The following is a 21985-nucleotide window of genomic DNA, read 5'->3' as shown; positions in this document are numbered from 1 at the left end:
TTTTCACACAGGGTGCCTTTCCTTCGCCAGGCAGGCTGTTTGACTTCACGATACAATATTATCACGATACTTAGGTGCCGATACGACATGTATAGCAATTCTCACTATTCTATATGTATTGCGATTCAATGCTGTGATTTTATTGTGATTCGATGTTCCAAACATATTTCTCACCCTATGTCTGCTGCAGAGGGACAAGAGAGAGACATGAGAAAACGAGTTTTGATCAGTCATGGAAATAAAAGTCCTGTGTAGCTCAGTTGGTAGAGCATGGTGTTTGCAACGCCAGGGTTGTGGGTTTGTTTCCCACGGGGGGCCAGTATGAAAAAAAATGTATGCACTCACTAACTGTAAGTCGCTCTGGATAAGAGTGTCTGCTAAATGACTAAAATGTAAAATGTGCTGAAAACAAAATGGTTCCCAATTTTAAAAAAGATGGAGAACAAGCTATGATACGGCAAAAAAAATACGGCATCACAAACTTTACCCAGTACCAGGACATTTTAGCCAAAAACCTGGTTGCCTCTGCCAGGAGGCTGAAACTTGGCAAGTGGATCTTCCAGCAAGACAGTAACCACAAGCACACATCAAAATCCACAAATAAATTGTTAATTGACCACAAAAATCAACATTTTGCAATGACCATCTCAATCTCCGGACATGAACCCCATTGAAAACCTGTAGTTTGAATTGAAGAGGGCAGACATAAGCGCAGATGAAGGATATCAAGGATCTGGAAAGATTCTGTATGGAGGAATTATGTAAGATCTCTCCCAATGTCTTCTCCGATCTCATAAAACATTTTTTTTAAAGCCGCTTTCCTCGCAAGGTGAGGTATTGAAAGGTATTGAAAACAGGGGTGCCAGTAATTTGGACCCCTAACTTTTTGAGAGAAAAAGATATTGCTTGTTAAACAAAATGAATTCTTCAGAGCAATTGTATTAGTATGAAATAATATACTTTTTAAATGTTTTGGACCATACAATATAGATCAGTATTTGTATTGTTTATTTTATACAGTCTTTTTTGCTCATCTTTATCAAGAGTGCCAATCATTTTGGACCTAACTGTACATTGCCTGATGTTCATTATTTCTTGTGCCAACATCTTTCTGAGTAGCCATCTGCATCATGGGGTGCCTGATTGCTTCCCATCATGATAATGAAGAAGCCCACCCCTGAAGGAGGCCATTCCTAATCATCACAGCCCACTGCAATCAGGGCTCCTCACTCAGACCTTCCTACAGACAGTGCTGTAAAGTACTTAAGTAAAAATACTTTAAAGTACTACTTAAGTTGTTTTTTGGGGTATCTGCACTTTACTTTACTATTTATATTTTTGATTACTTTTACTTTTACTCCACTACATTCCTAAAGAAAATAATTTACTTTTTACTCCAAACATTTTCCTTGACACCCAAAAGTACTCGTTACATTTTGAATGTTTAGCAGGACAGGGAAATGGTCCAATTCACACACTTATCAAGAGAACATCCCTGATCATCCCTACTGCCTCTGATCTGGCGGACTCACTAAACACACATGCTTCGTTTGTAAATTATGTCTGAATGTTGGAGCGTGCCTCTGGCTATCCGTAAATAAAAAAACAAGAAAATGGTGCCGTCTGGTTTGCTTAATATAAGGAATTTAAAATGATTTAATTTTGATACTTAAGTATAAGTCTAAAAGTATTTGGTTTAAAATATACTTAAGTAGAATTTTACTGGGTGGCTGTTACTTTTACTTGAGTCATTTTCTATTAAGGTATCTTTACTTTTACTCAAGTATGACAATTGGGTACTTTTCCCACCACTGCCTACTGATTGGCACCCAGGGGTACTAAACACACTTCTACTAATGTCACAAAAAACATACACTATATATATATATACACAAAAGTATGTGGACATCCCTTCAAATGTGTGGATTTAGCTATATCAGCCACACCCGCTGCTGACAGGTGTATAAAATCGAGCACACCGCCATGCAATCTCCATAGTAACATTTGCAGTAGAATCGCCTCACTGAAGAGCTCAGTGACTTTCAACGTGGCACCGTCATAGGATGCCATCTTTCCAACAAGTCAGTTCGTCAAATTTCTGCCCTGCTAGAGCTGCCCTGGTCAACTGTAAGTGCTGTCATTGTGAAGTGGAAACGTCTAGGAGCAACAACGGCTCAGCCGCGAAGTGATAGGCCACACAAGCTCAAAGAACGGGACCGGCGAGTGCTGACGCACGTAGCACGTAAAAAACATCTGTCCTCAGTTGCAACACTCACTAGCATGTTCCGAACTGCCTCTGGAAGTAACATCAGCGCAATAACTGTTCGTCGGGAGCTTCATTAAATGGGGTTTCCATGGCCGTGCAGCCGCACACAAGCCGAAGATCACTATGCGCAATACCAAGTGTCGGCTGGAGTGGTGTAAAGCTCACCGCCATTGGACTCTGGAGCAGTGGAAACGCGTTCTCTGGAGTGATGACTCACGCTTCACTATCTGGCAGTCTGACAGACTAATCTGGGTTTGGCAGATGCCAGGAGAACGCTACCTGCCCCAATGCATAATGCCAACTGTAAAGTTTGGTGGAGGAGGAATAATGGTCTGAGGCTGTTTTTCATGGTTCGGACTAGGCCCCTTAGTTCCAGTGAAGGGAAATCTTAATGTTACAGCATACAATGATATTCTAGACGATTCTGCGCTTCCAACTTTGTGGCAACAGTTTGGGGAAGGCCCGTTCCTGTTTCAGCATGACAATGCCCCCTGACCTCAACCCCATCAAACACCTTTGGGATTAATTGAAACGCTGATTGCGAGAAAGGCCTAATTGCCCAAAATCAGTGCCCGACCTCACTAATGCTCTTGTGGCTGAATGGAAGCAAGTACCCGCAGCAATGTTCCAACATCTAGTGGAAAGCCTTCCCAGAAGAGTGGAGGCTGTTATAGCAGCAAAGGGGGGACCGACTCCATATTAATGCCCATGATTTTGGAATGAGATGTTCGAAGAGCAGGTGTCCACATACTTTTGGTCATGTAGTGTATCATTGATAAATTATCTGAAGAATGTGCAATCAATAACAATGCTCAACTATTCTGAATAATGGTGTAATAATGGTGTAATACTCGTAGAATGTATACACGCACGGCACTACACTATGTCGCTTTGCATAAAAGTAAATTGAATATATTACTATTATTATATTATTCTGGTATGCTTAAATATTGCCTTATACAATACAATGCTGCCCTCATCTGGTTGCTGAACGTCACTACTTAACCAATGTATTTTGGTAGACAGTTACATCTACTGGTCATAATAAGGTATGAAACTATCACATTGCATTCAAACAATGAATGGTAAAAAAACGAGATGATTTTAATCTCCAGGGAAGTTTAAACATCAGATCTATTTTAATATGTTGACCTTATCCAGTAATTTCCAAAGGAAATGAGTTTATAATTCCATGACAAAGTGACTAGCACACGCAATCAGTAGTACAGAAACCATATATTTTCTTATGTTTATGTATTTATTTGTACAGCTACATCAGTCTCCTGAGAGACCGTCAAAAATTGCCAAAGCCGACTATATTTCAAGTCGTCTCAGCGGGGTATTGGGTAAAGTTTTCAACTAGCAATAATCGCGCCTCGGATAAACCTCATCGGCTACGATACTGCCACTGCGCAAAGCTGACACTGAAACGGGATCGGGTGGATTGACTATCGGCACAATTATGGTCCCTGTGACGGTTTGAATAAATAAATATATAAACAATATATAAACAGAGGTAAATTATGATGGGTGGTAGAATTATATAATTATAAAACACAACAACAAAATGGGGGGGTAAATGTGTTTGTTTTTAGAGTTGTATTATTTATAATAAATACAAACCGTGCAGTGCATTGTGGGATATATTGTCTCACCACTTGGATGTCACCTGATCAGTAGCCTACAGGCTGGATAAAACGAGGACGTTTACAGAGTATTCAGATAGGAATATATTTATGTGTAGAACATTTTGGGGTTATGGGCAGAATTTAGAAGCATGTCTTAACTACATTTTATATGTATTTCTACAACGTTCTAAAACGGTGCATGCTCTTTTGAAGTAAGTACGATGGCCGTAAAGTAAGAATGCGATTGTAGACTCCTAGTGGTTGAAAACGGCATTTGTCTCACCTATTGTACCTTATAATTATATCCTTGAGGTGATGCTACTTCTATTTTGACAGCAAAATTAGGCGGCTGATTTAAAGAACATTCTCTGACTACTGCCAACCAAACTATCCCCTAGCTACCACTGAAGCTCATGATGTGAACACTTTTTATAATTTTACAAAGCCACTGAGCCTATCAGTGCTCTCTAGTCCGATATACGTCTCCCTTACTGCGCCATTTTGAGTTTGCAAGAAAGGTATTTCATTGTACTTGTGTATGTCACGTTAAAACTTGAAACATTCAAACCAGCAGATGGCAATCTAATCTAATGCAAAGTGGCACATTTTCAAGATTTTTTCTGTGAGGACCTCCGAATTAAAAGCTTTTTAACAAGATTTGCATTACATAATGCACAACTACATTGTGAATCAAAAGTATACCTAGGCCGAGTAGACTATTCCGTTCAAATTAATGCTCATGGTTTTCATGGGGTCTCATCCCTCAAATCCCTACCTGGCACTCTGATCTTCTTCCATCCTTCGTTTCACAGTCAACACCTCTGGCAAAAAAAAATACGGACAGACATCCTCAAAACGATTCAAATTCGAAGTAAAATCTAAATTATCAATAGCATGAGGTGAGAAATAAATATGCTGTCCACCACAAACACGTGCCAGGTTGCATCCATTGGCATGATTAAGTTATAGGCTTCAATCAAGGTGAGAAAAAAGTAAAAGTTGCGTTTCAAAACAATGCCGGATGAATGGACTAGAAACTTACAAAATGTGTCACCGATAACTACAGGAAAATGGACTGAAAGTTTTACTGTACCGAAAGCAGTAAAACAGAAGGGAACATGATAATGTATTAGATTGTGTTTGCTTGTGTTACGATACTGATGATTTGTCGCCACAGATGGTATGTTTATGTTTCTACCGTTGTGGCTATGGAGTAGGCCTACAGCTCCCGCTAGTGGTCGCGTCGGGGACAACAGTTGCTGACAACTGTAGCGTTTTAGCTAAGCCTAACCCTTTTCCTAACCTTAAACTCATTCTCCTAACCTGCTGCATTAATTAACTTAACCTTCTGCGTTAGTTCAACTAATCTACCATGTTAATGATCCTAATGTGCCGCGTTAATTGTTCGAACCTGCTATTAGTGCTGGGAATTGCCAGGGCCCTCACTACATGATATTATCATGATACTTAGGTGCCGATACGATATGTATTGCGATTCTATATGTATTGCGATACGATAATGGGATTTTTTTTGCGATTCGATGTTCCAAACATGTTGCTCACCATATGTCTAGTGCAGAGTGACAAGAGAGCCATGAGAAAACTAGTTTTGATCAGTCATGGAAATAAAAGTGCTGAAAACAAATTGGCTCCCTATTTAAAAAGAAGATGGAGAACAAGCTATGAAGGAAAAATACGGCATCACGAACTTTACCCAGTACCAGTACATTTTAGCCAATAGCGGAACACTGTGCAAAAAATATTTTGTGTATCGAAAGCATTGCTCATGAATAAATGACTGTAGGCCCCATTTTCTATCTTGATGTAGCCCTTGGTTATGACTCTCAGTTCCATAACGTCTACTGAACAGGGGAGTTTTTTTTAAGAGCCCCAACACTCGGTGTGAACATTAACACGCATCGCTTCCCGTACGGTTTTGGAAGCATAAGGACCTTATCTTTCATATCAGCGAGAAATCTTTTTCAAAAAAACTAAAGGTTAAATTGATAAACAGCTTTTATAGGGTAAGGGTAAGGCCATATTTCCATTTTACAGAGTGCAAAAACACTGGTGATGTATTTTCTTTATATACAGTGAGGGAAAAAAGTATTTGATCCCCTGCTGATTTTGTACATTTACCCACTGACAAAGAAATTATCAGTCTATAATTTTAATGGTAGGTTTATTTGAACAGTGAGAGACAGAATAACAACAAAAAAATCCAGAAAAACGCATGTAAAAAATTTTATAAATTGATTTGCAATTTTATGAGGGAAATAAGTATTTGACCCCCTCTCAATCAGAAAGATTTCTGGCTCCCAGGTGTCTTTTATACAGGTAACGAGCTGAGATTAGGAGCACACTCTTAAAGGGAGTGCTCCTAATCTCAGCTCGTTACCTGTATAAAAGACACCTGTCCACAGAAGCAATCAATCAATCAGATTCCAAACTCTCCACCATGGCCAAGACCAAAGAGCTCTCCAAGGATGTCAGAGACAAGATTGTAGACCTACACAAGGCTGGAATGGGCTACAAGACCATCGCCAAGCAGTTTGGTGAGAAGGTGACAACAGTTGGTGCGATTATTCGCTAATGGAAGAAACACAAAATAACGGTCAATCACCCTCGGCCTGGGGCTCCATGCAAGATCTCACCTTGTGGAGTTGCAGTGATCATGAGAACGATGAGGAATCAGCCCAGAACTACACGGGAGGATCTTGTCAATGATCTCAAGGCAGCTGGGACCATAGTCACCAAGAAAACAATTGGTAACACACTACGCCGTGAAGGACTGAAATCCTGCAGCGCCCGCAAGGTCCCCCTGCTCAAGAAAGCACATATACAGGGCCGTCTGAAGTTTGCCAATGAACATCTGAATGATTCAGAGGAGAACTGGGTGAAAGTGTTGTGGTCAGATGAAACCAAAATTGAGCTCTTTGGCATCAACTCAACTCGGCGTGTTTGGAAGAGGAGGAATGCTGCCTATGACCCCAAGAACATCATCCCCACCGTCAAACATGGAGGTGGAAACATTATGCTTTGGGTGTGTTTTTCTGCTAAGGGGACAGGACAACTTCACAGCATTAAAGGGACGATGGACGGGGCCATTTACCATCAAATCTTGGGTGAGAACCTCCTTCCCTTAGCCAGGGCATTGAAAATGGGTCATGGATGGGTATTCCAGCATGACAATGTCCCAAAACACACGGCCAAGGCAACAAAGGAGTGGCTCAAGAAGAAGCACATTAAGGTCCTGGAGTGGCCTAGCCAGTCTCCAGACCTTAATCCCATAGAAAATCTGTGGAGGGAGCTTAAGGTTCGAGTTGCCAAACGTCAGCATCGAAACCTTAATGACTTGGAGAAGATCTGCAAAGAGGAGTGGGACAAAATCCCTCCTGAGATGTGTGCAAACCTGGTGGCCAACTACAAGAAACGTCTGACCTCTGTGATTGCCATCAAGGGTTTTGCCACCAAGTACTAAGTCATGTGTTGCAGAGGGGTCAAATACTTATTTCCCTCATTAAAATGCAAATCAATTTATAACATTTTTGACATGCGTTTTTCTGGATTTTTTTGTTGTTATTCTGTTTCTCACTGTTCAAATAAACCTACCATTAAAATTATAGACTGATCATTTCTTTGTCAGTGGGCAAACGTACAAAATCAGCAGGGGATCAAATACTTTTTTCCCTCACTGTATGTTTTTCTTTTAGTCTCTTAGCTACCCCTTTGTCTCCTATATTTTCTTCTGACAGTAAAAGTTTATTTCATTGTCAGATTATTGATAGTAGTTGAGATGGATGGATAATATCACTAAATGGACTACACTAAGCCTTGTTCACACTGACAGTTTGAAGTTACATTTTTTTCTTGCATATCTGATTAGACTATTATATTTTTCCTGCATTCTGAACAGCCAAAAAGCACATGGAATCGGATATTTCAAGCCACATTTCAAACCACCTTCATAAGTGGTTTGAAATGTTGGGATAATGTTGGGATAATGCCATGCTCTTTATATTATGCATGCTCAGCAGCAGATAACCAGTTTCAGGTGTAAAGCTGCCTGTCCTGTGCTGCCTGGCCTGTCCTGTGCTGCCTGGCCTGTGCTGCCTGGCCTGTCCTGTCCTGTGCTGCCTGTCCTGTGCTGCCTGTCCTGCCTGTCCTGTCCTGTGCTGCCTGTCCTGTGCTGTGCTGCCTGTCCTGCCTGTCCTGTGCTGCCTATCCTGTGCTGTGCTGCCTGTCCTGTGCTGCCTGTCCTAACTGTCCTGTCCTGTGCTGCCTGTCCTGTCCTGTGCTGTGCTGCATGTCCTGTCCTGTGCTGTGCTGCCTGTCCTGCCTGTCCTGTCCTGTCCTGTGCTGCCTGTCCTGTCCTGTGCTGTGCTGTGCTGCCTGTCCTGTGCTGCCTGTTCTGCCTGTCCTGTCCTGTGCTGCCTGTCCTGTGCTGTGTTGCCTGTCCTGTGCTGCCTGTCCTGTCCTGTGCTGCCTGTCCTGTCCTGTGCTGTGCTGCCTGTCCTGTGCTGCATGTCCTGTCCTGTGCTGTTCTTCCTGTCTTGTGCTGCTGACAACTGAAGATTGTCTCCTGCCAGACAGAGACAGACAGGCCAAAGAGCCCCACAGTGATCAGAATCACCGTCAGGTACAGGACAGGTAAGTATGTAGATAAGGGGATTACACTGTGTATGGGCCACATAATCTCAAATTAATCCGGTAAATGTATGTTTCATTCTGAGCCTGGCATGGCAACCCATATTCATCATCATACTACAACCTGTACAAACCAGGAAAATATGAAAAGAGAACTGTTCACTTTGACAGCCAGACAATCTCTCAAACCAGGCTTGTGTGCCACCCTTGTGTGCTAGTTGTGGACATTTGATAATGGTTGTGGTCGGAGGTGGTGTTAATCTGCTTTAATTCTCTTGAGGTGCCTTGATTACTTTTATCTTAAAACCCTATCAAGAATCTTACTGGCTTTCCATCCATCCACTCAAAGATAGTAAACACCTGGCACATAATTATAGATGAGATCTGATCCACTCGCCATCCCTGAGACTGAGATTGGACCTGTTGAACAAAGACGCGTTTGGTTATGAAAGCAGAGCAGAGCAAAGGGCCCTGTAACCATAGAAGTCCCTTTTGGCTCAGGCTGTTCCACCACCAGTGGGCTGTGGGATGAAAATAGAGTGTGGCAGATGGCTTAGCTATGGCACTGATTCAACATGGGCTGCTGGGCGGCCTACATAATACCCTGCCTTCCAATATGGCCCAGTGGCGTCCATGGTCTTAAACCTGCTGGCATCCTCCCTTTTCTAAAAATAGTTTAGTATAATCAATCACAGTTTTTAAATCAATGCCATCCTCAGGTCAGGATCCAGTATAAGGATTAGCTTATGTGACGTGGAGCAGCTCCTACTAGGTTAAGTACACATTTTTGTCTGGGAAATGTAAGAATGGCTTTTATGGAAAACCCATAGACTGGTGTGTGCCAACCAAGCTGATCCAGCTTAGACCCTCCCAACCACAGCCCTAGCTGCCTGTCTCTAATCACAAACTCTCAGACCTCAGTCCACCAACACACTCAGCTTTCTTACATCACTGATCAGTGATTAATTAGGATCAAAGGGCATAATTGTAAGGGTTGGTGTGAGGTGCGACCCAGGTGCTGTGCAGGATATACAGTAGGCAGTAGGCAGAGATGGTGAAACAAGGATCTTTACTGGTGGTCCCGAAGCCAGACTTATCACGATAAAAGAAAGGCGGAGCAAATAAGTCTCCAAAAACCGCCTGACAGCCAAAATACGAAATACTACCTAAGACTGAAACAAATAATGAAACAGGGAGAACACTTCTCAAGTACCTGTTCATAGGTCTCCGATCAGACTCTGCGTAGTACTGCTGGACATAGAGAAACTAGCAGAGAAAACTGAGCAAGGGAACACAGGGAAGTGAGGGCATAAATATACAGGTGAACAGGTAGACACAGGTGACACCAATAAGATAATGATTTGTCCAGACTGTGAGTCAGGAGGTGCCTAAGGTTGTCGGAGGATGACACCTAGTGGGTTGCTCCGGAACTCCGACCCCCTCCTGTAACACATAATGAGATGTGTATGTGTGTGTACATGTGTCTGTGTCTCTCTCTCTGTTTTTGTGCATGTGTGTGGAGTGTTTCCGCAGATGCTTAATCCACTGCAAAAATATGATTTGATTTGTTTATTAATTTTTTCCTCTGGGAAAAACGTTCTCAATCGACATTGAAATGACTAAAATCTAATTGAAACAGTGTAGAAATTATAATGGACCTACATTTATAGTCTCTTCACTCTGTCCAGCTAGCTAACAGTCATTGAAACAAAAGCTAGACCGTCTGGGAGCTTCGAAAATGACAAAAGCGATGGATAGGGGACAATTTTTTGCTTATTTTGATGGCAAGGAAATATAATCCATTTTAAATGCAGCCCTCCGGACCTCGGTGAAGACCAAATGCGGCCCGTGGGGCAAAATGAGTTTGACACCCCTGGGGTAGAGCAATAGCAGGGTGAAGGTAGAGTGGAGCAGAAGAGTGTATTTTTATTTTCATTTCGGAGTAGAATGTCCTTTTAAAAAGTCACCAGAAGTGACCTTCTCACAATCCCCCCCATCCCTCCACCCGCTACCTCTTCCACTGCTGCTGAAAACAATCCTAGGGGAAACACTGGTGTTTGTGTGCGTGAACGTGTGTCTGTGTTTTTGTGTGTGTGCCACTGTGTGTGCGTACCATGTGTGTGTGGTGGGTCTGAGTTACATCACAGCAAGGTGAGGGACAGGCAGGCAGGCATTGATGCTGACCATCCCTCTGTCAGCCCTCCTCTAATGTGTGCCACCTGGGCACAGGCTGAGCCGGGCAAACTGTGATTAGATCCTGTGGTAGAGCAAAACTACCTACTGACATTAGTCTTCCCTGAAATGAAAGCCTGCTAGCTCAGCCAGTGCACTGGAGTTCTGAGATCTGATATGATGAAGAATAATGTCACTCACTGGGTTTTGTAGTATCACCTCCACCCAGCCCCACCTATCATGAGCTCAAAGGCAAGCTGTAACACATGCAAGCCAGGAATGAAAGCATACACAGGTCTTTACCAATGCAAGCACTTATAAACATATAATTACACTCATATAAACACTAAGTATACTGAAACACGCACATACTCAAAATGCTGCCCACACAAGCCAGTCCAACCCACAGACGGCTGCCACCCTGCTATTCCCAGCTTGTGGTGGTTTTGCTTGGACTGAGTCCGAATCGCACCAGTCTATCTCTTTCTCCTCTCTCTCTTTCTCTCTCTCCATCCTATGCTGAAACTAATGTCTCCATGTTACACTAAGCTTTCCAGACACCCAGCCAGGGCTCTAGTTTGCACATAGTAAAGTTAGATCGCTCTAATCCCGCGTAGCCATATCTCCAAATCACATTGTTGTCACCTGGTTCTCGACGAGGCTAAGGTCACTCAAACATCCCCAGCCCTCACAGACTTCCACTGTAATAAGTCATATTGGCAGACAGTGCTGTGCTCTGCTAGGTCAGGGAGCCATTCAAATCGAAGGATGCATTCCAAATGCCACACTATTCCCTGTATAGTGCACTATATGGGTGTGGTTTGAAACTCAACCAAACTGCTCCTTCTCATGCTCTTTTAAATAACCTTCCTCTGACTCTGCAGCGAGTTTTCACGCCTTGCCTCACCCCCCGTGACAACTTGTGTCTGTAAGTAACCTCCATATGTTATCCCCATGTCTCCTGTCTTCTGAACTCCATCCCAGATATGCTACATTTGGCAACCTTCAGACACTGGCACAATAGTGCATGTGTTTTTTACAAGCTGATACTATTGCATAGCATTGTTGGATATAGTTGGAGGTACACATAGTAACATTATGTAGCAATATCAATATTGGTCACATAGTTATTAAATATGCACAGTTACGACGATTTCATAACCATACATACATTATAACAGAAGCACTGACAACTGAAATATCTATTTCTGCAAAAAGCAACCCTCCCACCACATGGAGTCCCACCCACCTTATAAAGTACAGCATCAATACTGTACATGATACTTGTGGTCACTTGAACACATGCACTGCAATAAGGAACCAGCAGAGTGCACTCTAACCATATGACAAACTGGTTCTGAAGTATGCTACTGACCTACAAGTCTTGGTTAGACCTTGTCTGAACACTCAAGAAGATAGGATGAACTCACTGACTTCATTACTAACATTGTGTGAATAGAGTAATTTCTCCTCAGGTAAATGACTGAGCACACTGATTTTAATGTCAAGAAATCGAGCGCTGCAATCACCTTTCACTCCTCTGCATGGGTAAAAGGTCTGACTATCATTTGTTACACATTAATTACACATGAACACTATCATCATACAGGCAACAGACAACTTATTCCTTATTTAATAGTTGATCATATTCACATGAACAGTTTCTCTATTCCAATCGTGAATTAATTTTGCCTGGTCGTCAATGCCTCTCAGTGTGTGAGCGCTGCCCTTGGTCTGGTCATATAGCCTACTTCCAAGACTCATTACTCCTGAACATTTAGACAAACAGGTCAAACATTGTGAACTCAAGGACCATATAGATAGCAGATCTCGCTCTGCTTGGTTTGCTCTCTACACTCACTCTCTTAGCTTTGTTTCTTGAGTGTTCAGTTCCTGCTCTGAGAGTAGTGTTCTGTTTGTCTCTCTCACTCTATCTCTCTGTGTCTGTTTGTCTGACACTTGTCTGGCATGGCCTAGATTCTCCTTGATCTCATCAGTCAATGGGAAGACTTGTGAAGGCCATCTCCCCCATCTCGTTCTGTCTCTCTGCTGCATCTCTGCCACTCTTCTGGCTGTGTCAGCAGTAAGGGGCTGACTCACACCCCCTCAGCCCCATAGTCCCTCAGGGCCCATCGGGCAAAGACAACACATCGCTCCCCCAGACAGACAGACTCATTTGTATGACCATAAATCACTCAAAATCAGACACACACCCAGACACAACAAAGAGTATTTCTGTGTCCCAAATGGCACCATATTCTCTATATAGTGCCCTAGTTTTGATCAGGGCCCATAGGGCTCTGGTCAAATGTTGTGCACTATATAGGGATAGGGCGCCATTTGGGACGCAGTCTATGACAGGCTCACAAAACTATTACTGAGACAAGGCCACAAACTATTATAATTATGTGCCAAACTGCAGTGTGGGATGATACTCCAAGGCAGGAATACAAAGTCTTCAATGGAAGATGTTCATGGTGATGGTGTGTTGACTAAGCTTTATCTATGGGTTCAGTCTCGCATGCTTTTAGCCCCTGACTGGAATGCGGCAGTATGCAGGAGAGGTGTGTTTGGAAAAGTGAGGAAGCCTGATAGTTTCTTCAAGGTTTTCTAATGTACAACTGTGCATGATGCAACCTTACCTTCAAAGGTGAAAAGACAAGACTGCCACTGCTTGTAACTGCACTGGCTTGACTATTTCATTATACACAGGTAGCCTTAGGCTTGATGGTGTCAATAAAAAATAAGAATAATAACTGGTTTCATCATTCATCATATGGGTTCTACAATCAATTAAGTTATCTAAACACTGTCTGACAATTTCATCACCTTCAAGATGCGCATAGCCAGGCCTATTACACAAGAAGCCTGTAGTGTCCCCACTGGGCAATTTTTTTTGAATCAACGTTGTTTCCACATAATTTCAACAACAAAAATTAATGTGATGACAGGAAATCTGATTAGATTTACAAAAAAAAATCAACGTAAGGGAATTTCACCCAACTTTTAACCTAAATCCAATAACATGGGGATTTTTTGTTGTTGATTTCACATTGAATTCATGTTAGTTGACGACTCAAACCAAATATAAATCAAAACTAGACGTTGATGTAGCCTAACAATAATAAAGCCTAATAAATGTATGTGATTGAAGAATGCGCTATGTCATAGTCATAAACCCCTTATTTATCATAACCTCCACCTCAAAGACATCGAGTTTTTATGGCATCATGATGCAGGTATCATTATCAACCATCCAAAGGCATTTGTTTGTCCAAACTTGTCTCTGCAGAGACAAATGCCTTTGGATGGTTTGAATGTTTGATTGGTTTCAGAATATACTTTATTCCACCCGAGGAATGAAAAGACCCTAATCTCTTTTTAGACATTAATCTGCAATGGATTAAAATAAAACCACTTTAAGATTTGCATGAAATAAACAGCCAGGAAGGGACTGCTTTGCCATACTGAACGTGAACTCGCATGCACGAGACATTCCAATCCCTTTCATTAATTCCAAATCATTCCAAGCCAGTGGCGACAGAAGACCACAATATACTACTTGCTCCTTCCTTTTTATTGATATTTTGTAACCATTGCCTGGCAGTCTGTAATCTATAGGCCTAACTGTCTTTAGTGTTATGGAAGGGGGAGGAGAATAATTCCTCTCTTTTCCCGGTCGATGTTGCGTTCTACCTCTCTGCGCATTTTCCACTAGCCTATAATTTCCTGGTTCTCAAACGCAACGTCACCCGAGGCGGATGTGAGCGGATCTCACAGGTGTGTCCCTTGCCAACTGAGCCAGAGCTCGAGAAAACACACACCTGGGATCATCATGTGATCCTGTACCTGGGCGTGGAGAAAGTCCTGGACTCTTGTTGAGTTGTCCGTGTCGTCTTTCAGTAGGAATTGTCAACCAGTGCCCCCTTGTATTTTCTACTGAACAGTGCCTTTCTCTAACTCTCCGCGCGCTCGGGAAGAGTAAAATGTGAACTTTACATGCATTTTGCTTGGGGACTTATTTTACATTTTTAGGGGGACTTTGAAATCTGGACAGCTCGTGTTAGTGCAACTACTGTTCTTCCAAGGTGAGTTTACGTGATTGGTGTTCTCCCTTCATAGCCACGGACCGTGTCGGTCTGGTCTGTTCTGTTCTGTCTATCTATTATACACATGTACAAGCAACTGCGGGTCGGTTAGAATATACCTCCCTGTTTAATTATGTGTGTGCATAAAGATCTGATGAATTTCCTTGCGCGATGGTAGTAGTGTATTTATTAGTTACTTTATCAGCTCGGTTGTACAACAGATATGACACGAGGGACAGATACGCATGTGTTTCACATTTGTCTTGACATAAAAAAAGAACAATTCGACCATCAATCCACATATTGATCGATACAGACTACATAGTGATTGATTGGAAGTAATTTCTTTATAAATCTACCCGTTTGTCCTTCAGCATTATGAAGTGATGCAACTGTATGGAAATAATGATTTATTGGTGAACCCGAGTTAGGTTTGAGCATAGCATCAGTATTTGCAGTTTAAACACGAAATTGGATTTCTATTCACTCAGTATAGTTGTATGATGGGCTACTGTACAGTGCTGAACCTGCCCATTGCACTTGTATGAGTCGAGATACAGTCCAACCTACAGTGCCTTAACGGTAATTTGCACAAAGTGATGCATGCACTATTAATTAAAGGTTCACATGCTTCATGCGTTTTTCATATGTAATAAACTATGCTTTGGTTATGGAAACATGACCACTTTTACTCTGTTTCTCACAGTAATGTGAAGACAGAATAATGTCCCTGTCAGCCCATAAAATGTAGAGCAGCTGGTCAGTCATCAGTCTCTCAACCAGAAACATCTCCCCTCACACACACAGACACAGGCAATCTCAGTGAGCCTGACCATGTGAAACACATCCCTGCCTCTGAGTCTGAATGTGAGTTAGTGCATGCAGGCAGCTTCTGAAAGAAAACCCTTTTTTATTTCTTGATTGGTACTAGTAGTGATTCATGCCCGTTTGTTGTTAATCTTTGCAGTGGAGAAAATGTAGAACTCATTCGGGGTCTCAACTTACAGTTGAGAGTTAGAATAATAGAATACACAAGGTGCAATTTCGAAATTTGGTTGTGCATCAGCAGTCTCTCAATTAGCACGGCAGATTTTTTTTATTTTTAGATTGGTAAATTAGTCTAGCGGCCAGCAATCTAAACATGTAGTAAGCATGGTGAAATTACAGACCGGCGTGGGGCCCATTGATGATCAGTTATGGCAAAATGTGTAGAATTGCAGGAAATTAGCTGTAAAACTGCAAATTTTTCTCTCCGCCCCATGGCAAAATGAGTAGAATTGCATGAAATGAGTTATAAAATTGCAAAATCTTCTCTCCACCCCATGGCAAAATGTGTAGAATTGCAGCAAATTAGCTTTAAAATGGCAAAAATGTCTCTACGCCCCATGTCACAATGTGCAGAATTGCAGGAAAATATCGTTATTTTTTTATTTTTTTGCTGTCACGAGGGGGGCCGCTAGAATGTTTTGCTCATAAGGTATGAATGTGGGTACGCAGACCCACAAGCCACTGCGGCCCCTCATGATGAGTTTTTTTTTTGTGGCCCCCACCCCCATCAAAGTTGCCCATCCCTGATGTAGACAGTAGCCCCATTCATGTTATCCTTGAATCTCCTGAGTAGTACTGTCAGTCCGTGTCTCTCTGTCCCTGGCCCCGGCACTCTGCTCTGCTTGGATCGCTCACTGTACAGCCATGTTGTCTATCTAAATCCTCCTTTTATTCCCCAGTCCCACATCCATCCCTGCCGACCTATCCATCACATACAGACCTACTGTACATGGGATGCTCCATCTCCTGGGGATTATCCCCATTAAATTACATTATACAAACGTTCTCATGGTGGAAATGGATTAGTCCGAGTGGGGGGTACACCGCTCGGTGGTAAGCAGGAAGGATGGCAGAGGGGGGTTAGCCCCCGAACTCCTCAAAGAGCAAGGCTGAGTTTCCAACAAGGGCCATCTGCTCATAGGGACACACACGGTGAGGCATCCTAAAACCAGGTCTCTCTCTCTCTCTCTCTCTCTCTCTCTCTCTCTTTCTCTTTCTCTTTCTCTTTCTCTTTCTCTTTCTCTTTCTCTCTCTCTCTCTCTCTTTCTGTTCCCCACAATGTCTCATTCAGGGTTTATCACATCCTCTCTGAATAAATAGAGACACCTTATCAGTGTGGAGGAGAGTGACCGGTTTGTAATAAATGTTTTCTCCTGCTCCGCACAAGAGTGAAAAAGACAAGCATACCACTAGGGCTGCCCCCATTTAGTTGACTGGTCTATTGTTTGGTCGATAGGCTGTTGATCGACCAAGATTTTTATTAGTCGAGCAGTCGCAAATATATATATACAGTGCATTCGGAAAGTATTCAGACCCCTTGACTTTTTCCACATTTTGTTACGTTACAGCCTTATTCTAAAATGGATAAAATTGTTCCCCCCCCCTCATCAATCTACACACAATACCCCATAATGACAAAGCAGAAACAGGTTTTTAGAAATGTTTGCAAATTTACTAAAAATAAAAAACGGAAATATCACATTTACGCAAGTATTCAGACCCTTTACTCAGTACTTTGTTGAAGCAACTTTGGCAGTGATTACAGCCTTGAGTCTTCTTGGGTATGACGTTACAAGCTTGGCACACCTGGGGAGTTTCTCCCATTCTTCTCTGCAGATCCTCTCAAGCTCGGTCAGGTTGGATGGGGAGCGTCGCTGCACAGCTATTTTCAGGTCTTTCCAGAGATGTTCGATCGGGTTCAAGTCCGGGCTCTGGCTGGGACACTTAAGGACATTCAGAGACTTGTCCCAAAGCTACTCCTGCGTTGTTTTGGTTGTGTGCTTATGGTCATTGTCCTGTTGGAAGGTGAACTTTCGCCCCAGTCTGAGGTCCTGAGCGCTCTGGATCTCTCTGTACTTTGCTCCGTTCATCTTTCCCTCAATTCTGACTAGTCTCCCAGTCCCTGCCGCTGAAAAACATCCCCACAGCATGATGCTGCCACCACCATGCTTCACTGTAGGGATGTTGCCAGGTTTCCTCCAGATGTAACGCTTGGCATTCAGAACAAAGAGTTCAATCTTGGTTACATCAGACCAGAGAATCTTGTTTCTCATGGTCTGAGAGTCTTTAGGTGCCTTTTGGAAAGCTACAAGCAGGCTGTCATGTGCCTTTTACTGAGGAGTGGCTTATTTCTGGCCACTCTACCATAAAGGCCTGATTGGTGGAGTGCTGCAGAGATGGTTGTCCTTCTGGAAGGTTCTCCCATCTCCACAGAGGAACTCTGGAGCTCTGTCAGAGTGACCATCGGATTCTTGGTCACCTCCCTGACCAAGGCCTTTTTCCCTCGATTGCTCAGTTTGGTCGGGCGGCCAGCTCTAGGAAGAGTCTTCCATTTAAGAATGATGGCCACTGTGTTCTTGGGGACCTTCAATGCTGCTGAAATGTTTTGGTACCCTTCCCCAGATCTGTGTCTCAACACAATCCTGTCTCGGCGCTCTACGGACAATTTGACCTCATGCCTTGGTTTTCGCTCTGACATGCACTGTCAACTGTGGGACCTTATATAGACAGGTGTGTGCCTTTCCAAACCATGTCCAATCAATTGAATTTCCCACAGGTGGACTCCAAGTTGTAGAAACATCTCAAGGATGATCAATGGAAACAGGATGCACCTGAGCTAAATTTCAAGACTCATAGCAAAGGGTCTGAATACTTATGTAAAACAAACTGTTTTCGCTTTATCATTATGGGGTATTCTGTGTAGATTGATGAAGATTTGTATTTATTTAATAAATTTTAGAATAAGGCTGTAATGTAACAAAGTGGAAAAAGTGAAGGGGTCTAAATACTTTCCGAATGCACTGTATATATTTGTTTCATGGCACACAAGACACCTGTCCGATTCACTCCACTCTGAGTGGACTAATCCATTGCGGAGATGGCACAACAGTATCACCAGTAGTACATTTACCGTTAATTCCCATAATTTTTTATTTACAATGTTTATTTGGTTACTGTCATTTCTGTTAATGCTTTCAATATATTATTATTATTATTATTATTATTACAGTCTTACTATTCTCATTGTAGGAGTGGACACGTTGTTTGCAGAGCGCACAACCTAGGCTACACTTGAAAAAAACATGTTTTGGTTTATTTCAGTCTAACCTGATTACGTATAGAAGTAGGCCTAGGCTACCTGGTCTGCGCGCAAATGTAGGCCTATAAATGTAACCATTTGGGGATCTGATACTATTTCTGATTGTCTTAACTCACCACCACTGTGGAGCTTCTCAAAGTAATTTTTTCTTCACCTCAAACAGCAAGTAAACAAAGTCTGTTTTTACATTGAGAATGACAATAATTCCTCAACGTAGCCTATTTGAAAAATCTTTCCAGTTCGCTCCCTTTCGATAACCACTCAGCATGAAAGTGGAAAAAATGTCATGCTCTGATCCGGTGGAAACAACATAAAATAGGCCTACCTGATTACTTCTTATTCCTTGTGCAAATAGCCTACAGCTGTGTCTTTCCTGAGCTCACTGGCGCGGGAAACTCTAATGGGCCAGAATATTTTATATAATGTTGCAAGTTTGCTAGTGTGCTTCAGGCCGGACCAAGTTGATACAATGTTTCAAGTTCCTTGCAGACAGGCCATGCGTAGCCAATGTGATTGATAGGATATTTATTTTTATCAGGATATTTTCTACCTGCATGCTGCAATGTTTTTATTTGTTGGCTTTATGTAGACTATTTTTACATATTGGCAAAGGCAATATGTTACTTTTAGAATTATATCATTTTCATTTAGATAGAATTTTGATTATGCACATAACAGTGATTTTGAGATATGAAGACTGTATTATAAATGAAATAAAACTGTTTAACGAAAATGTGCATATGAAAATCATAACTGGCACGGAAAACACTAGAAATGGTACGATAAATTGGCACTCCAAATGGAAAAGGTTGCTGACCACTGGTGTAGTCTATTACTGCCAACTTTAGGAGCATAATGGAAGAATCTGCAAAGGCCAGCAGCAGCGGGCAGCAGGAGGAGGAAGATCAGGAACAGGTTTTTTTCTTCTGGCTAGGCTATATTGATTTCTGGCTCCCTCTTGAGTAATTTGTGTGTCTTAATTTTTCACAGTGCTTAAAGCATCAAACAAGCTCAGTAGCCTACATATAGTTGCTTTTATTAAAAACATAGATCTATATAGGGAAAAAAATAATAATAATTTAATTTCGACCAATCGATTGGTTGAAAGAACAGACGACTCTCGGTTGACCAAGATTTTTTTTAGTCGGGACATCCTTAATTCATCACAGATGCTCTTTTCATTTTGAAAATGGCACATTTCTCATAACTGTGGTGAGGATTTTGGTATTGTCATCAAAGTCAAATCAAAGCTTATACTATGTATCCAACACAAGATAAAAATATAAAAAAACTCAGGGAATAGCAGACATTACAACATGCATAAACTGCGTAATAAATCTTGTAATAGCGTACCACTGTAGTCATGGTTAGTGTTGGCTTTGGAAATATACTTTTTGTGCTATCCAATCCACTGCAGATATCCAGCTGGTATGCTGCTGGTATGCTATACTTCATTTCAAAGATATCCGGCGATGTTTTTAAGGTCATATTTAGTTGAATATATCCATCCTTTGTCTCTTTGTTTGTGTTCTACAGGATTATAGACCTATTAGGCTTTTTCATTTATATTAAAGCAAAGTCTTAATCCTGGTAAGCAAGGTAAAGCCTGTCCCCACCACCCCACCTCACCCCAAAACCAGTATGCTACTCCAGAGTATCTCATGGTGATGACCTTAAATGTTCCATACCGGTAATCCTTTTTCCAAATGGGTGTGGCAATTCAACACCTACTTGTCATGGCTCTTGTACAACATGTAGCCTATTTAATTCTTTGTCTATCAGAATAAGGTCTACACTTTTATTTTGCTGCGGTGATGGTGATTGGGAGGATAGTTGGGGGTGGGGTAGGGATGGGGGTGTCAGTTTGGCGTTAATTCAAGCTCAGGAGAATAGAGATTTCCTTCAGATTGGAGATTGTCTTTTTTATGTCGGGAGGATTATCCTGAGATGAGGCAGCGTCATGCTGAGGTGGTTCTGTGATCTCATCCCTTAGCATTTGTGGCTGCCACCCATCCCTTGTCTTAATGCCCTTGGCCTTAATGGCCCCGTCCCAAACCTATCCCTGGCCTCCTATCCTCTCCCCTTCAAGCTCTGTCATGTTTCTGCCTTCCGCTTGCTTCAGTTTGGCTGGCGCCTACTCCCTTAATAAAATACCTTTGCTTGAAAAAGAAGAAAAAAGTGTCAATAGTACTGTTTGTCCATCTTGGGATGTCGTAGTCAGTATACACTTCCTCAAAATAGTCAGATAACTCAAGAAATCTGTCAGAAATGTTTGTTTTTGTAGATGAGATCTAAGTCGCACAATTTTACATCTAACTAACTAATTTCCTGCAGTATTTCTGAAGTGTAAAAAATTGCATTAAAATTATTTTGTCTCTCGTTGAATGACAACAAACACTTAATTGTAGCATCCCTACTGTTGACCAATTACCAACGAAGCTTTATGCCTCACACTGAAAAACACTGAATCACAGAAGAAGCTCAGTAAAGAAAATTGTCTCTTGCAAAATCCGGGATAATCCAAAAACACCAAAGGCAGACTGTGGGCAAAAAAATACATTTTACTGAACTATTTTCAGATCATTTTGGTTAGTGGTTGTAACACAGATATGCATGCCTATACACCACATACACTCCCCTACGTATTTATTTGGACAGTGAAGCTAAAACTTGTAATTTGGCTGTACTCCAGCATTTTGGATTTGAGATCAAATGTTTTATGAGGCAACAATACAGAATGTCACCTTTTATTTTAGGGTATTTTCATAAATATCTGTTTTACCGTTTAGAAATAAATGCACTTTATTTATCTAGTCCCCCCAATTTGAAAGTGTCATACGTTTTTGAAGAAATTCACTTATAGTGTATTACATTTTGTCAAAATTGTTGTATTTGGTTCCATATTCCTAGCATGACATGACTACATCAAGCTTGTGAATCTACAAACTTGTTGGATGCATTTGCAGTTTGTTTTGGTTGTGTTTCGGATTATGTTGTGCCCAATAGAAATTTATGTTAAATGTAATGTGTTATTTTG

General features: G+C 41.8%; 1 protein-coding gene and 1 non-coding gene across 2 annotated transcripts in view; one reads left to right on the top strand and one right to left on the bottom strand.

Moving 5' to 3' along the window:
* Positions 1 to 3545: 3545 nt before the first annotated feature.
* Positions 3546 to 3686, bottom strand: LOC121532372. Its single transcript, XR_005994278.1, has one exon. It is a non-coding gene; the product is annotated as a U4 spliceosomal RNA (small nuclear RNA).
* Positions 3687 to 14470: 10784 nt separating this feature from the next.
* The window catches only part of LOC121531740 (plexin-B2), a 202625-nt gene continuing 195110 nt past the window's right edge, over positions 14471 to 21985 (top strand). The window contains exon 1 of the mRNA XM_041837155.2: positions 14471 to 14801. The gene's annotated coding sequence lies outside the window, so the exon portion shown is untranslated. The remainder of the gene's footprint in view (positions 14802 to 21985) is intronic.

This window comes from Coregonus clupeaformis, chromosome 19, assembly GCF_020615455.1.
Source record: "Coregonus clupeaformis isolate EN_2021a chromosome 19, ASM2061545v1, whole genome shotgun sequence".
NCBI classification, from domain to species: Eukaryota; Metazoa; Chordata; class Actinopteri; order Salmoniformes; family Salmonidae; genus Coregonus; species Coregonus clupeaformis.
This window is presented reverse-complemented; position numbering and strand designations above follow the sequence as displayed.